Raw genomic sequence first — 18,101 nt, 5'->3', positions numbered from 1 at the left:
TCGGAAAGCATACGTCGAACACAAGAAAAAAAAAACAATGCACAGACAATGACGAGAAAATCGAAACGGAAAACGCCGCCTCTTAAGCGTTCAACAATGGTCGAAGAAAACAGCCACTACACGAACAAAGCGAACGCGCAGCCAGGCGCAGCTATGACGCACGCACACGCACATACATGCACACGTCCTCTGGGGCGTAAGACAAAGAGAGAGGGGGGAAAAGGAAAAGGCAGCCTAGGCCAAGAAAGAAATTCCTCTTCGGGGCTGGAATTGAGATTTCGAGGTCGACGCTTGAAAGTTGGCTGCGCACCAATGAATTCGATGCTGTGTTCCTTACGGCGCCGGCATTCTCTCCTCCGGCCCGCGCAGCACCTGGCTGGCTGACGACATTCCCGAGGGGAAGGATTCTCTCGCTCTCTACAAGCGCATATTTTGGTTCTATATTTAAGCGGCGCATTCCGCGTTTGCTTTCCTTGAGATGGCTTTCCGTGCATGGTGGCAGAGAGAGAGAGAGAGAGAGAGGCAGCGCAGTTTATTAACGCCTCCTCGTTCGCTCTGTTCCAACACCGACGCCCGCGTGAATCTCGATCGCCGCAGCACGCAGGCTCCCACGCGACCCGGCGTGTGGGAGCCCGCTACGGCTTTTGACGCGATCGAGCGCCTCGGAGATGCAGTGACCACAACACGCAGAGGTGCTAGACTGAGGTCAACGCATTGTCTGATACTCAGCCGAGGAGAAGGCACCGTTCAAGTGAGGAAAAAGAAGGGAGTGCCACACGACAACCTGTTACGAGTAATTTTGCGCCGTGAGCAGAAACACGCGAGTATTTACGCCGTGGGCGAAAACACGGCAAACTACAAGGCGCAACCTTAACGCGCTTTTATAGTAATGTGTATGTCTCTATGCAGCGAGTTTACACGACTTATATGAAGCGACGAAACCCTTCACATACGCTTGGTCTAGTGAAAAACGGTCAAGTGAAAGACACGAAGCTCGCGCCTGCGCAATGACAGTTTAGTGGGGTTCAAAATCCTGAGTTACTGTATATGTATACAGTACACAGTAACTCCCCCGTATACAGTAACTCTACAAAATTCACCCAGCGAGCGCACCTGCTCCAAATGCGTCCGCACGCACAAGTCGCTTCCGGCAATCCGGAAAGAGCTGCTTGGCGAGCGTTGAAGAGGTGGGTCCTCGCGACGCCACAGTTTGTTTACTGAGAAGCGCATAATGTCACAGAGCGCTGCGAGCGTCGTGCCAGTGAGCTTGTCCTGCGCGGCAGTAGTCGCAGCCGCCACCCGAGAGAAACAATGACGCGCGTGTGCTGGGCACAGGGAGGGACTAGCAGCGCGAGAAAGCAGGTTAACAGCCATTTGACAGGGGGGACATGCCTGCGAGAGCAATGCGTAATGGCGATTATAACGATCGCCTTTCAGAGAGAGGCTCCGACAGGGGGTCACGGACGACGCGAGCGGAGAGGAGAACAGACAAGCCGTAATGTACCCTGACCCAGATAGGGACGTGACGCGGTCGACGGGACGCCGAGCAACGCTCGCCGGCGCGTCTCACCTGCTCGAGAGCCGCGGCATCACGGTACAGCAGAGCAGTCACGAAGCCAGCCACTGCCACCCTGCGTTCTGGGCTTATGACAACATGTCGGGATAGTCGCAACGAAGCCCGTCACTATAGGCAGGCAAAAGCATCTCATTAGAGTAGGATTAGGGTGTAGCGCACCTAACACGGGACAAGAGAGAACACAAACCACATACGTACACACTTAACAAAGACCCCATAATGATGGTGCCAGTCACCACTACAGGCTACTTTAGAATTGCGTCACAATATTATGCAAGGCCTGTCGTAAGGGTCGTCGCCGCATGCTGGAAGTGTACGTATACATTCCAGTCATTCTGGAAGCAACAGCCGAAGGAACTGTGCGATAGATCTATTCAGGATGGACGAAGAATCAGCCTCACGAAAGTGTTGTACGGCTAGAAGTCTTCCTACACTAACGACAGCTATAGAAGTCTTCTTACACTAGCGACCGGTAGCGCAATGCAGAGTAGCAAAAATACCTATAGTGAACTTGGAAACGACGTTACAGAAGCCTTAATATTTTGTTACCGCTAAGGCGTAGCTACGCAGTGAGAAAATTCTTACTTTTCTGTTGTTGTTTTTTTTTCATAAATAATACAACTCAGTAACGGTAGTGTAGAGTCAGCTGAATCGATACTATAAGCAGGCCAATAAAAACCTTCGTCGGCACAACCAGAAATGCGAACGACAAAAAAAAAAAAAAAATCACAGCATATCCACGGAGTGAATGATGATGAGTGGGCGAAGCTGCGGAGGTTCATCGGTAAACCGTGAATCTTCCGTGAATTCTGCCCAGTACATCATCACCGACGTGAGATCGGGCGCGTTTATACTAAAGGTTCGATGAGTTATGACGACTTGCAGCTCACTTTAATTTTACATGTACGCTGTGAATTTTCATTGTTTAGAAAACCATTGCTTTAGAAAACATCTGGCGTCTTTCGTTAAGCAGCTGGCGTCTTTTCGTTTTGCTTTAGAAACATCTGGCGTTCTTTCGTTTTGCTTTTACAAAACATCTGGCGTCTTTCGTTGGTTTATTTCATCAATCAACGGCGTTTTGAACAAAATTTTTATTGTTTAATCACGCACAGGAGAAATCTCACCAGGCACTACCTTGGAGGTAAACAATGGCTGCTAATGGGAATGAGAGACAGAAGAAGTCGGCTTTTATCTAACACTTACACTTCTACTAACGTTTCCTACTGGAACATGCCAATGGCTGCTAATGGGGAATGAGAGACAGAAGAATTCGGCTTTTAGTTAACGCGCACGCTGCGAATTTTTTATTGTTCAACAACGCACAGGAAAAATCTCCCACCGGCACCACCTTGGAGGTCAAAGCGTAAGACTGGTTACGCACTACGACTACTACGACTACGACTACGACGGACGAACGGGTGCCGCCTTAAGGAGCTTCGCCCCTAAAACGCGTGAGCCACTGAGTCGATATGGAATGAAGGTATAATTTCTCACCAAGAAGCATGTTGCGCTGCATATCTCTGCTCATTCACTGTTGTCGAGCGACGCGCTTTGGTTCTGGCCGAGCACAAGAACGTTACAAATGGCAATGAAAACAGTGGGAAATATGGATGATGCATGGGATTTTATTTGTTTGGCCAGCATCGTGATTCACCATTATAGCGAGTTAACGGCATCCCTAACATCCCGATATTACCCACACATATGGCAAGAACACAAGCCCCACTTTGTCCTTCACTGAAATGCTTCCGAATTATAACTACCTGCATGACATAATTGCTAAAAAGACGCACAACGGAAAGCACAAAAAAAAATTTCTCTGGTTTCAAGTACAACGACACGGGGACAACTAAAAAGTACCAATACGCTGGTGACATTCGACCAGCGGAAGTCACACCCTAAGAAGTAACTGCAATTTAGTCTTCATCACGATCGTAAAAGGTAACGACGCTTGTTCGCCTTCCCGCTTCCTGCGCACTCCCGTGCAAACAAGACATGATAAGCGTTCGCTAAACGCACGTCCACGAGAAGCCGGGATGGCCATTAGCAAACCATAAAGTATGTCGTGGCGACGGGAGACTATGGCAACCGCACGACGCAGCCCGACGCTCGACCACGCTCGCTCTCACCCTCCGCTCCTGTGCGTCACAGGGCTTCCTGCGCGTTCCTCATGGCGACCACGGTCCACGTGTCGTCCCAATATTTATGTGCAGTGTTGCCCGATTAATATAGCTGAATTTTGCCCATTCGCGAGATGACTTATCAAGCACGATCAATAGGTCGCTACGCGTGGCATCTCCTTCGGGCCCCTGCACGTTACTTCAGTCGATGAACCTCGGCACTTTGGAATTACATCCGTATTTCTCAGTAACGTGCTGGCGTGACAACGCTACCTAATACAGCGCAAAGTCCGCACGTCTGGAGCAGCTACGTCACGCAGGTAATCAAGCATGGCGTGACGCAAGCACGAACTTGGTAAGCACCGGTGCTAAGTTCACTGTAACGTGGGCCGGTTGTGCTAAAAGGTGGCTGTATTTGGACGGAAGTCAACGTTACAAGGCTGTCCAAAACGTTACGTCACCTTCTGGGGAATAAAGGGACAAAGTTGGGAGTCTTGGCATGCGGACATCTATTAACGTTGCGGAGAATTACTGAGCGGGGAACAATCTTCAGGCGACTATAGGGAATAGAAGCCATTCGGATTCGGGAGGTGACAAAAGGAAAGAAGCGAGCACGCAGGCAAAAACATACCTTCTGCTTCCTATTCTTTTTTTTTTGTGTGATTTCCAGTAAGAGGTTTCTGGCGCTCATGCTGGAGGGAATCGGAGATGCAAGAACGACGAGGCTTCTGGCGAGACCAGGCCAATCTCCTGCGATGGTCTTAACTATCAAGCCACACACCATACATAGAGCCATTCCATGAGAGGATTTGCATTAAAGACTCAAAAGAGCAAAACGATCTTTCTCGTATCAGTAAACTGCTCTTTCACGACACCAAAAACATCACGCTTGCTGCGAGAAGACGCTTAGTAAGCGAGAAATCGTGCAAAAAGAAAATGTGGGTGGCGACGCCCCTTGAATTTCTCGCACCATTCGCCGTGACGCCACATATTTAGACGGCGCCTACTAGGGCCTACGTAGTTCCTTAACGGCAAAAATGAAGTACACTGTCCTCTGAGAGGGCCATAGAGTTAACATACCAAGTTTGAGGAAATTTTGTTGAGCCAATGGCGCCAAAATACGATAACTACACTTTAAAATCCATGATGTCACGCGTGGAGATTTTGGCGCGGAATTTAAAAATGAAACTTTGAACTTCATTTTCTCTTTTATTAATACACCTATGATGACGAAATTAACTACATTATATAGTTCTCAAATTACAATTTATCAATCTAAACCGATTCATTGTTTCTCTTTAGTGTCCCTTTAAGAGAAAAGAAGTATAAACCTTGATGCAACAAACTCTCTTGCAAAATCAGACGTACCTTTAATTTCGCTTAGCGTTGTGAAGATCCATATCTCAGAGGTACGCTGCAGGCTTGAGCACATAATTATGACCATATGTAGTAACAGTTACAAAAGCAATTGGAACGTACGCTTCTCCCTGTGCTAAGGATACGATACGCGACTACCGTTAATACAACTGAAAGCGTTTCTCTATATATCGGGGCCCGAAGCATTCCTTCTACAAGAAGATCTGCGCTAAATTTTCGAACTGCTTTAGCAGCAGGCAGTCGTCACGGGAATAAATCGCTTTCGCAAAGCTTCTCGTAAGAAAAACTCTTTGGCAATGACTGGCTCCTTCGTTGTCGCAGATATATCTACACTATAGCACTTCGTAGATGTATCTACGTAGATATATCTATATAAAGTGTAGATATATCTACGCTATAACACTTCGTGCGCACGAACGCTTTTGGTGTTCTGCACCCTTAACAGGGAGGCAGAGGGCCAAGCTTCTAAAGCTGAGCCACTGGGTCCCCGTTTCGAAGGAGACACAAACAGAAATCATAATCATGACAATCTCCGCTGTCACACAGCGCTCATCATACCTCGCGAGGACAACGCAAAAATACCTGCGTCAGAAAATAGTAAAGAACAGAACGAGCGAACGTGACGAAGCGTAAATACTAGAAAGCAGGCGATGTCAACGCGCAAGAGCTCAAGGAGACACAAAGGGGGACGCGCTGTGATGCCGCCGGCATCAGCTCGCATAAGCAGCGGCAGCACCCCTCGATCGCCCGGGGCACAACGCAGAAACAACCCCTCCGCTCCTGGCCGCGTAAATGGGGGCCGCGAGCTGGTACCGAACGAGCGCCGCTTTCGCCAGCTTCGGTCGCGAGCGGTGGTGGGCTAGCTGCTAAAGCGTCCACGTGGTCGGCGCCACGCCAGCCAGAGCGGCATATGGCAAGCGGGCTCAAGCGCGGAACGGACGGTTCTCGGAGAGAGGGACCAGCACCGTTTATTCCCTATTCAATCCCTCTTTGCGTTTGTTTCCTTTCTTTGCTCTTTCGCCTCACTTCACTCGGCTGCTGCGGCTTCTTTGTTTTGTTCTTCTTCCTTCACTCGCTCAACTGTGCGCTTTGTCGTTTACTCGTTTTGGCAGCAATCAGAAAGCTGGCTAGACGCAACGACTGGTCTACCGTAGCACGGCGGCGTTTAACGGGCAAGGGGGCCTAGCCGCCGCAAGGCGCCGTGACACGTGGCGGGGGTCGCGAGGCACCGTGAGGCGATTGCGAACGTTCTTCTATCCCGACGCAAGAAGTTGCGCCATTATCGACGGCAAAGTGCCTTCGCAAGGCGATGCTGGAGTACCACAGCTACTTGTCTTTCAAGGGGCCAGGGAAGGTTGCGCTTTTCGAAGGCAACAAGAGAAGGCGAGCGAGACATCTAATTAAAACTGGAGAGGATCTAATTGGCCTAGCAACGCCAAGAGACCTCACTAGTTTCCTTTATCTCTTAGCCCCATGCTCAGAAACGACGCAGACATGGTTACGTAAAAACCTTGTATGCATCAATACGGCAGTGATCACGTACGCTAAGATACCCAGGAGTCCTATCACAGGAGTGTGACGCCACTATAGTTAGCGCGATCTGCCTCTTACACCCGTTACTCAACATGAGCGCACCGCTCAAACACCCTGCGTTAATTATTATTAATAGGGCCTAAGACACGCTCGATATGAAAACATCCAAAACCACTGTTTTGTGCAGTATACCGCACAAAAATAAGCGTATCGAGAGAAATTGCATGCAATGGAATTCGAAACGCGTATTCCCGGTACTACATCGCCGTCTTGGAAAAGTGATCCGAAGCTCGGCACTGCACCTGTTAACACGACACCGAAAAAAGTGCCCGGATCCGCACGCCTTGGATGCCGAGAAGTCAGCGAATAGGGCCGGCATCTTAATCAAATTACACGCCCAAGCCACAAATCGACACCCAATGCTCAGTTCCGTCATTCGTCAATTGCAACAGGCGAGCAGAAATCATTAGGACAGTATTACACGGTTACAGGGGAAGGACTCGCGAAATGCGACAGCGATCGTCTTCGTTAGTTTGTACTGCCAATTACCTTTCTTGCTCGTACTGTATGGCCCCAAGCGAAATCGTTTACAACGACAATGAAAAATACGAGTTATTAACAAGTAAATCAATTTAATATAAACTGACGGGCTAGTCAACTGGTGCGCCATGATATGGAAGTAGCGCGCTCGAAAAGAATACACGTTCACTCACACAAAACATGGACATACACAGACACAAGTGTCCTTTATTGTGCGAGTGAACGAGTTTTCCGAGTGTGCTGCTGCTTCCGTATTATTAAGGAACGACCAGACGTAAAGCACCGTGAACGCTTTTACAACCAGCTCAAAGAAGCGCACCTTGCAGTATGCCCATGCAACGACGTGCCGTGTGGAAAATTGATTGCCGTTCGATAAACATGCGCCCCCATTTTAAAGCGGTCCACGCATTAACAGCGGAACCTATCTTTACACGAAACGAAAAATACCATGACATCACCACTGGCTAAAATGTCCTCTTGTATACAAGCGGTAGTAGCACAATAATGTTACTTATTAGCGCATGCACCCGCCATGATCTTCAACCGCACGTGAGGAAGTTTATCAAAACAAAACGGTTCCTGTCTGAGCCAGGACAAAAGAAGATGTCACGCATTCTGTGCGCCAATTAAACGAAAAGCCGGTGCGCAACATCATAAAAATACAAGCAACGACATATAAGCGTTTCCAGCACTTCCTTCAGCAACAATAGCAAACCGGCGCGGCATTCCTGGAATTCACAAGTTCACTGTCCCTCGGCCAGACAGCCCTCGCTCCCGCAAACGTGCGAAGGTCGTCAGCCTGAAGAAGAAAAAAAAAAAAGAAAAGAAAAAAAAAGGTGCGAGAGAAAGGCCTGCCGAAAAAGTATAAGACGAAAACAACAAAGAGGACATCTTCTTTAGCGTACTCCGTTCCACGTTTATGCTCTTTAAGAGGATGCGAATGCAGAACAAAACTGGTCAGACCATGCGTGTGTACGCAATGGACTTCAGAACGGACAGAGAAGCTAGGAGAATAATAAAAAAAAAAACAGAGAAGACGACCACGCGAACAAAAACTGAGCCAGCTTTCATGATCCTTTTTTTTTTATCGTGAAAAAGAAAGAAAAGCCTCGCCTTCTTTCTGCCTCGGCCAGCGGTTGGTTTTATTTCTCACCGTCGAAGAACGTGGTTCCGGGTTCCTGTATTATATATACATCGTCGTCGACATTCCGCTCGACTGGAAAGCACGCAGGGCGCTGCGCGTGTATGTATATACGACAGCCCTTCCGCGGCCCCCGCCATGCGTCGACAAAGAAAGCTTCAGTCACTATTAAAACAAGGCTGACTTCCGAATCTGATGGAGCACTTGGAAGCCAACGAGTTTCCGGCTACTCCATTTTGCTCAGTGCACTGCTGCGCAGTGTCAACGGGCGTATTCTATGCGGCGGTAAACACGCTGCAGGTCACACAACTGTTAGTAACAACGCCCGAACGCGTAGCTCGCCCGATGCCCGCAATTGTGACGTGTATTAGCGCGACGCAATCTCCCCGCTTTAATGGCGCTCGAGCGTCGAGTAAGCTGCGCATGAGCGCAGATGACGCTATAGGCGTTGCAATGCGGTTAAAACGCCACGTGTGCGGGCGACGAGTCAGACCTGGCCCACGTAGCGGAAATCCGCAATTCGCTGGTAACGCAGGTGTATAAAACGAAGCAAACAAAAATATAATCTATAATAGTTTCTGCAGTTTTAAGTTTCAAAACCACGATAGGATTATGAGGCATGCCGTAGTGGGGACTCCGGGTCACTTTCTGGCCCCATGATGTTCTCTAGCGCACACCAAAATCGAATTTTTCAACGACATGCGCAGGGCCAACGAATTTAGCTGAGAGGCTCTATTTGAAAAAGAGGACGCACCGAAATAAGAAATGCTCTTTGCATTCAAAATGCTTTGTTATATAGGTCACTTCGTTGTAAAGGTCGCGCACTGCAACTCTCGCGATATACCTGGGACGTGACAAATTGTTCGTTGTACATGTAATTTCGTTGTAGAGGCGCCGTACTGTACATAGCTTACGCGCCGTAAAAAGGCACTATCCCGTCGAGAATACCCCTGCGATCGATGTAAAAGCAACACTGCAACTTGAATTTATGGCTGCAAATATTTTGCCCTCACCAATCGCGTACTGAAAAAGCTTACACCTTTGCCGATGTGCTGTTCACACACGCATCGTTCACGCAAATATGCACACCAGTCCGCGCCATCTTGCGTCAGAGTCGCCAGTCGAAATATTTGACAAGCAGCCACATGGCAGCAAAAAGAAAAAAAAAGAAAAAGAAGACATTATTTCTTGTCACCACGAGCCACACCCTTTACAACAAACGCTCAGTGACGAACACCACCGATAAATCACTTAGACAACGGAGCTAGCTTTTTTTTTTTTTTTTCAAAATTTGATTCCCTTCAATATTCTCTAGAAAAGAGAGAGAAAACAAAATAACGTCAAATCAAAGAAAGAGCTGTAGACAGGCACATCCGGACTTCTTTTCCTTTCTTCTACGAACACAGCTTTTTTCATCAACAGCATCTGCGAACAATCACCTAGAAGTCGGGACAATGACAATGTGAACAACCTAGAATATAAAGAAGCGTACGACTGAATTGCACGACGGCATGCGGCCTTAAAAAGTGATAAGCGTGTACAAAAAAAAAAAAAAAATCGGCACAACGCTGATGGCCTTTTCAAGTCGTTCTACATAGGAAAGCACTTAGTCTGGCAGCCAGGAAACGCATCACTCGCATTAAACCCGCTCGCCCAGCGTTCCGCACACTGAGGTGATGCATAACTATACACAGGCTGAGAGCGCCCGCAGCGCATGCCATAACTCATTTTCGTTGATAAATGTGTTCAAATAGTGCATAACCACATCAATGCATCACCAAGGCGCTCTTCTGATGAAGAGCCACTTCACACTTTTCTTTTTGCCTATTGCATCGTGATTTCTTTCGACGCGGAAAAAGCTTGGCATTTTCTCACTGATGCAATAAAGCAATACAGAAAAGAGAGGCGAGGTCTTCAACGGAGGTCTCCACGACGGAAGAAAGTGCAATGCAACAAGGTGAATGGGACAACGAAGAAACGTGATGAACGCTCCAGAAGCCAGCATGCTTTACACACCAAAAACAGCGAGTTCACAAGCGCGGTTCATTCAGAACTCGCTAGCACTCGTCTACCCTGCAGTGCATTGAAATGCGGCTCCCAGAACAATATCACCCGCATATAACACTCTGCATTTGCTTCCGCACCATTAACGGCCACGCTATTCTAATAAAAGGACACGATATCCTACAGTGAAACGAGAAAGCGCGTCCTATAGTTTCGGCACTTCCAGAGTCAATTCTAAGCAGAATGGCTCTCAGCGACTCTCAGTTAGTGTTCCCACTGAACGACAGGCATAACAGGCTCTCGGCGCTGTTAATAACGTGCCGCTGGTTTTCTAACAGCAGCCCTCTTTAGAACTAAGGCCTTGGCTCCGCGTGAAGGTCAACTTGTGGAAACTTCGGCAACACAGTTTGGCCACTGTCGCTACACCCGCTGCCGACCGCGTCAGCAACACAAATGCTGCTCCTGTTTCCACTCGTTGAGGCTATAGTGATTCCGTACGCAACAGACGCACAACTCATTAGCGAGCAATTTCAGATCGAGTATTACCGACGTACGACTTCAGAAGCAGAGCGGATAGTGCGGCAGAATAATCATGTAGTGATGACGCAAGTCAACAGCGACAAACACTTTTCATTATACGGCAGAGCAGAGTGCGCTAGCTTCACTGGCCCGCAGCATTTTAATAGTGTGTGTGCGTTGCAGCAACATACTCACCGCCGCGCTGCTGCGAGCCACAGCAAATTTCCACCGATCCTAACTGGGCGCTGACTGCAGACACGCTGGAAACGCCGAAGTAGTTCACAGGCAAAGCCAACACTTTCATCAAGCTTTCGCTCGGAAATGGACAGCCACAGCATGCAGAGCTAACGCCAGCAAACGTTTTTTTATCCGCTCCAGCATATTATACGATATATATCGGCCACGCTACTGACGATTGAGAGAAACGTGGGAGCACCACTCACTGCGGCTGTTGCACCTATTTCCGTCAAGTACATGAAGGTGCCTTTGGAAGCCCACCGGGCCATAATGTAAAACACATTTCGCGACGCCGCAGTTTAAACATTGGCGACATAATGTTCGCGCGCAAGCGCTGACGCTTGAGAGTGGCGACGAGTGCGTGAGCAGTGGACGTCCGCGTCAGCTCGATTTCGCGACTGCCGCGGCTGCCAGTCACGGCTTCGCATCACGAGCGGTCGCCAGCAACCACGACAGAAAACTGTTTCCGCGTACGCCCGCAAGCATTATGAAGGTGTACGAAAGGGCCAGGCCCTCGCATACATTTCACACGTCCCCTCTGAGGTTCCTCTAGCCGCGCTCTGTAGAACGCAGCGCCGACCACTTGCGTGCATGTGCGGCGCTCACAATGTAGTACGTCATGTTTCGGACAATGCTTTCTTGAGACAATTTCGGACAATGCTTACTTGAGACTTGCAAATAACGGCGGCCACCTGTTCGAGGTGGGCAATCATAAGGTGGCTTTCATCGCGTCGCCATTTACGCTCGTACGTGACTAAAATCCCGAGTGCGCCAATATGCTCGATGGAAAAGAAGTCTGCGCGCTGAAAGTCCGCGAGGCGATCCCACCGACAAGGGAGCGCGCGGCTTAATGGAGACAGAACCGCTGGAATCAGCATTTCGGTGGTACCTGCGAGAATATAACCGACGCCTAATTTGACTGCGCAGTGGCTGCGGTCAACGCGGTGACGGTTAGTTTCGTTAACGTTTGATCTATTATCCGCGAGCCCACTTCTTCTTAGGTCACGCGACATTATACAAGGACAGCCGTAAACTGTTGAAGTTCTGCCAGCAAGGCACCTTATCAAAAAGATCGCTCGCCAGGAAAGGTTACACATACGGCTTTGTCAAATAAAGAAGAAGGTTCTAAATATGGTTCCCTTTTCATTAGACGATGCCTCTCAACATAACATAAACTTTTCTCAGGAATAAAACCAGCACAATTGCCGGTGCATCCGCAGCTAGCTCAGCATTATTCTGGGAATGATTCGCCTTCTTTGAAAGTAGAAAACCACGAACGGCTGGCATTCTCTTTAGTTTCCACACAGAAACAGCCGGCTAGACGGAAGAGTCAGTGAGTGAGTGTCAGCCGTCTTGGCCGCCGTCGCACTTCACAGCCTCCCGACGTGACGACCATCGCCCAAGGACGCAGACACACAGACAGAACGAAGGCTGCGGGTAATTGAAGTTGCCTTCGAGCGCCACAAACTCGCACAGCGGGAGGCGTCTTTCTACGACGATGGATGGAGAACTGCCTACATGAACAATCAAAAGTGACACGGCATAAATGCGATTGCAGACAGCCCCGTCACACGGCGCTACACTTAGGCCGTCATATGTGTGTATTTAAATGCGCTCCCGTTTTCTCATTGCCACGGCACCACGCGTGTATTTAAATACATTCCCGTGTCACCAGTGCCAATCCTTTCTTGCAACGACAGCATGCGTATAGGAGTTGCACTGTGCAACTCCAGTCAACCAGCCCCTCAGACAGCCCCTCATCTCCGAACGCACAGCTTCGAAAAGTGCAGATGACACGCATACTGCGAGCGATCACTGAATGCAAGTTGATATCGCCGCAGGAATGCGAGCCGGTGCCACGCTGAAACCTCCGTTGTCACAAAAGTGACCCTTAGCACACACACGCCAGTTGTAATAATACGCGCGTGTTCGTTCATATCATTCATATCACCATTACTAAAATGACAACAACAAGTGTACGCTATGCTATCATCCACGCAAATGGAAAGCAACATTCTGGAATTTCGATTAACGAAATGTTCAAGCAGCGCTACACGAAGCCCAGTCCCGTGCAACACGCAGGAGAATCGTCTCACAATAGGTGTACAGAGACGACTCGAATATATCGCGACAGACTACACTCGGGAAAAGAAGAACAAATAGAACCTGCGGACGCGCTTTAAAGCCAGCCTTGTATACATGATCGGCTCACATTTACTGCCGAAGCAAATGCTCTGCGTTATTGCCGTGTTCGACAGACGCATTTCTCGCGAGCCACAGAGAGGAGGAGATCGGGTAACTGCAAATGCAGCTCGCCCTTGTTTATGCCCGCTGCACTTCTCCGCCACATCACGCTCGGAGCTGAAATGTGAGACCGGAAGTCGAACGGCTTGGAACGCTCGGAAGGCGAATTAGACGCGACCCTGAAGCGGTCACTGAATGGAGTCAGGTGACGCGCACGCAACGATACGCTCCCTCACTTCCATATCGCATTGACTCAGCCGTCGCTTACACAAAGGGAATTGAGCACGTGTATGACATAGCCCAGACATCGCGTCCCGCGAACTTGAGAGGCTGCTAGTGTACGGACCGGGGTAAACAAGATCGCACCTGCTCACGATTCTCGACGGCGCTTGTTACGTCGCTGAGTCAAGAAGAAAAAAAAAGTCTTATAGTGTGAAGGTGCGTTGTGTCTTCAGTTGCCGGGAAGTCGCTGAAAAGAGAACTTAGCCATTTATTATTAACACTGCGGAGTCCGTTGCCCTTTTCAGGAATGTCTCATACCCTGCACTGCTTAAAAGCGGCGTGGGCAATGAAGGAGTACCAACTCGAAAATTTTGCATGTTTTCTTTTTCTTGCAATAAGAAGCTAATCACCCACTCATCACGGCTGGAGACCTCGTTTCCTCGAGCGCGCGGCGGCTAATTATTTGGAGACGATTTTTACGCCCAGTCGCACTTTCGGTTTCAGAGAGCACTGAGAAAAGTGGGACCTTTCTTTTTTTTTTTAACACAGCTCGCCATGTGACCACACAAAACAGTGACGTGAGCCGCGCGCGGCAGAGCGCGCACGTGAGCGCCGTGTTGAGAACTAGAAAACTAGTGCAGAGGGCACACGCAAGGCAGCATGGCAGCCAACACGAGACGTATACGTGGTGGTTGGTAGCTTACATTAAAACCAAGTTAATGTCGGTGTCGTGAGGAGCTCCGTTTTGAGCTCAGTTGCGCAGCATGCACTTCAATACTGATTTTAAACATGTTCTATACATTTGCCGTCGATATTTCGTAGATGATGAGTGCGTGTGTGTGTCCACATATCGATTTCACAAATAATCTCGCCTTCAAAATTTTGCGTCAGTACTCCTTTCATATGCGCAAGAGTGCGAGTTACGAGCACTTTAACAACAGAGGTCTGCGTCATGAGCACTTTAACAACAGAGGTCTGCGTCATGTACGCTTCACTACTAATAGTTTGAAATTGATAACGAGACCTGTAAAAGACGTGATCAGATGCAAATCACTCAAATGAGCCGCGGTATACGATTTCCTTCCACGTTGTGTTGACGGGCTGCACCTGATCGAAATTTGTCTAGAATAGTTATGGGCAATGAGTTCGCTGATTCAAAGAAGTGACCCCCAAACCTTCTTTAATCACATTTGAAATTTAATAATATTTGGCGTTTTACGTCCCAAAACCACGATATGATTATGAGAGACGCCGTAGTGGAGGGCTCCGGAAATTTCGACCATCTGGTGTTCTTTAACGTGCACCTAAATCTATAGGTACACGGGCCTCTACCATTTCGCCTCTACCGAAATGCAACCGCCGCGGCCGGGATCGAACCCGCGACCTTCGGGTCAGCAGCCAAGCACCGTAACCGCTATACCACCGCGGTGGACACATTTGAAATTTCAACACAAAGGTCTCAGCATTAAGTATCGGAACGGCTACAGAGGAAATGAGCACGCCTCGCCAGACGCGTCGTAACCAGCATAATTTACATTCGCACGCGTCCGTTTAATTCAAACGCGGGCAGTTTAACGGAGCGCGCACGAGCAGCGAAACATATCACCGCATGGACGATTCGCTACCTCCAGCACCGTCTAGCTCGCGCACTAACGGGCGCACGCAAGGTGTAAGGGGAGCGGAACGGCACAAGCAAGCCAGCCAGCCACAAGATGAAGAACATGCGGTGCGGGGATGCGGAACGAACAACACACTCTTGCGCGTGAGCGCTGGGTGGGAGGGTGGGGGTGGGGGAGGCCATCATCCACGGTGCCCATCCAGCACGCTCACGTGCGCCGGTCGCTGCTCCCGCTAAGCGCCGGCGTAGCACCCGACACTATACTTCACCGGGGAGAGTAGTGGCACACAGAGACGGTGAAACAAAAACACTGCATCTTTTCCTGAACGTAACGGCCTCAAGCACATCAGGGCACGAAGATTGAGCGACAGCGCACGTAATGGACGCACACGCTTTGGCCGGTTTGAGTTTTTACATCCGAGACCAAAAGCGCTTCTACAATTTTCACTGCGGCGCGAGAGCTCATTAGGGAGTTTTAGAAAGCGCACGGCCCTGCGTGCAATAGAGCCCAGGCCCGAGGTTTCATTTCTGCACATGTGCTGGAATCGCTGAAGGTGTACGCGTTTTGAGGTTGCTGTCCCGGCGGCTTGCTTCCGGTATATACACCCCTTAGAACTCCCTTACGTGCGGCAAGTTCAAACACTTCAGAGAAATGGGAGGAAAACGGCCAAGAATACTAATGTGATGTCTTCGAATCCACGAACCGCGTTGAATGTCTTCGACAGAGTGAGATGTTCAGCGGCCTGCGTGCCAAACTGTATTTAGGAGCAGAGGCCCCATGTCAGGCTACATAGCCTTTAGCCTCTGCTCCCGATCCTGTAAGAATTCAGGACAAATAAACTTCAATTCAATTCAATTCAATGCAAAGGGCAGGCATTTGCTTTCCGCCATCGCCAACCGGCTGCCCACAATGGCACACACTGCTGTCAGAGCCAGTAATAAATTATAAGTAACGCTAGGGTATAGGCAAACAGTGGTTTAAAAACAAAAAATAATAATTTTCGTAGGACTAGTTATGTTATTACAAAATCACATACACATCAGCGAAGCAGCGGATCACGGGATCCTGCAGTAAAATACGCAAAATGGGCTTAGAGCAAAAAGGGGGTCAAAAAACTACAAGTATACGGCCGAAATCAGCAGTCGAACGGTGGGCGTCCGTCGCAGCGACCAAAGAAGAATCGTTTTTCGGTCGCACGCAGGCTGCTCCGTGCCCGTGGGCTGGCTGCATTTCACGACCTCAGAGCGTCCTCGCCTCGTTTTTGCTCCCTCGTGATTAAACGCATTCATTCCCGACTGGCTATACAATACGCGGCCATGAAGTCGTCATGCTCCAACTGTTCCAAGCCTTTTCCTTTTGACGTAACTCACGCCGCTATGTCAAGGACAGCGCGAGCATGCGCCGTTTCTCGGCAGCGCCAACGGCAACAACGCCGCTGGGGACTCGGCACAAAAGAAACGAAAGAGGCCTCCTCTCGTGACGCAATGGCCTCTTGTTTGGGTCAGCATTATTTAAGCCATGTCCGCACGAGGCGTTTAAGAAATGTCAGTCGTGACCAACGCACGCGATTTCTGCAGCCGTTAAATATCGCTGATGATGGGTGCCCGGTTTAAGCACACTTAGAACAAAAGCCAATAGATGTTAATGATCGGGTCACGTGTCCACGAAAGACGGGAGAAAACGCGATATAAAGCCGCGCCGAGAGAGACCACTTATGAAAAGTAGAGATTGCGTTTGCCATTTCTGCGCGAGACTCTGCACAAACGCTATTTCGCCTGCGCGCTGTCGCCGATGTTTCCACAACGCACAATAGTTGGATGATGCATCGTAGCATCCTCCGCGGCTTTCGGATAAGTACCGCAGCGCGGGAGTTATCCCAGGCTTTATTTGGGTCAACTGTCTTCTGACGTGTACAGAAGTGCCGGCATGCAAACGTTCCCGCATTCCGTCGCCATTAACGGGCAAGTGCCGCGGCGAAAGCATCCAACTCAAAATAATGACGCAATCCCACATAATGCACTTTCTTCGAATATCCGAACTGTCTGTAGGCAAACTTTGCGGGCGGGCATGCCTCCAAAGGAAGAAGGAAATGCTCTACGGGAGGTACCTGTTCGCTCGGGTCAGACAGATTAACCAACGAAACAAGAAGGTCGCGTTCGGTACCAATCGACTGATCCTCGAACTTGGTTGGTGGTTACTTTTCTCGCATGCAATACTCAACTACAGCAGTAGTGTCTCAATTTAGTTTTTCTTCCTTGAACGTGCCACCGCAATCATCACCACAAGGCGACAACGAGCAGAAAGAAGCGGAACCGGACGATGATTCGGTACGCCATGCAGTGGGAGGCTCAGCTGGTGACGCAAGACGTTGGAAACCAGCTACGTATGGCTAACAGGGCTCGGGAGGCGGCGGCAGCGAGCCTGGCCACCCGGACTGAGGAGGTAATAAAATGGTCAATCAATAAAGTTAATTTCTATCTCTAACTCGCTCTTCCTGAAGACTGCAAAAAAAAGCGTGGGCACCGCGGCGCACACCAATCGCCGAATGAACAAGCGATCCTGAACGGCGCTGAATTGCGGATTTCTGAATGTCATCTTTAAAATTTTTCTTTCACTGCGAGTTGAAAACGCAAACGAGGCCAACCGGCGGAACGACTAAATTCTAGACGGAATTCAAAATCCTCCAAACCTTTATTTTTGTTTCCCGGCGACTGCCGCCAGGTTTCCCAGCGACATCCTGCTGGGAAACGGCGGAGCGACAGGCGGCAGCTCATTCTAGGCGTTACGAACAATGCGATGCGAGCGAAGCCAGACAGACGTATACGTGGCGGAGACTGATGTGCTGCAATTTTGACAATGACAAGGCAAAACAAAAGAAGAACACAAAGAGAAACCTCCGGCGCCGTGATGAGAAGAACAAGCCGGGGACCAGTTTTCTTCTTTTCCCAAGAGGCCGAGGGGCTGCCCTT

The 18,101-nt window shown here is 49.4% G+C and overlaps 1 protein-coding gene across 8 annotated transcripts in view; it reads right to left on the bottom strand.

The window, feature by feature from the left end:
• LOC119373048 (TOX high mobility group box family member 4-B) overlaps positions 1-18,101 on the bottom strand; it is a 453,672-nt gene that overhangs the window by 48,856 nt on the left and 386,715 nt on the right. The gene's annotated exons all lie outside the window — the stretch shown is intronic.

Source organism: Rhipicephalus sanguineus, chromosome 1, assembly GCF_013339695.2.
Source record: "Rhipicephalus sanguineus isolate Rsan-2018 chromosome 1, BIME_Rsan_1.4, whole genome shotgun sequence".
Taxonomy (NCBI): domain Eukaryota; kingdom Metazoa; phylum Arthropoda; class Arachnida; order Ixodida; family Ixodidae; genus Rhipicephalus; species Rhipicephalus sanguineus.
This window is presented reverse-complemented; position numbering and strand designations above follow the sequence as displayed.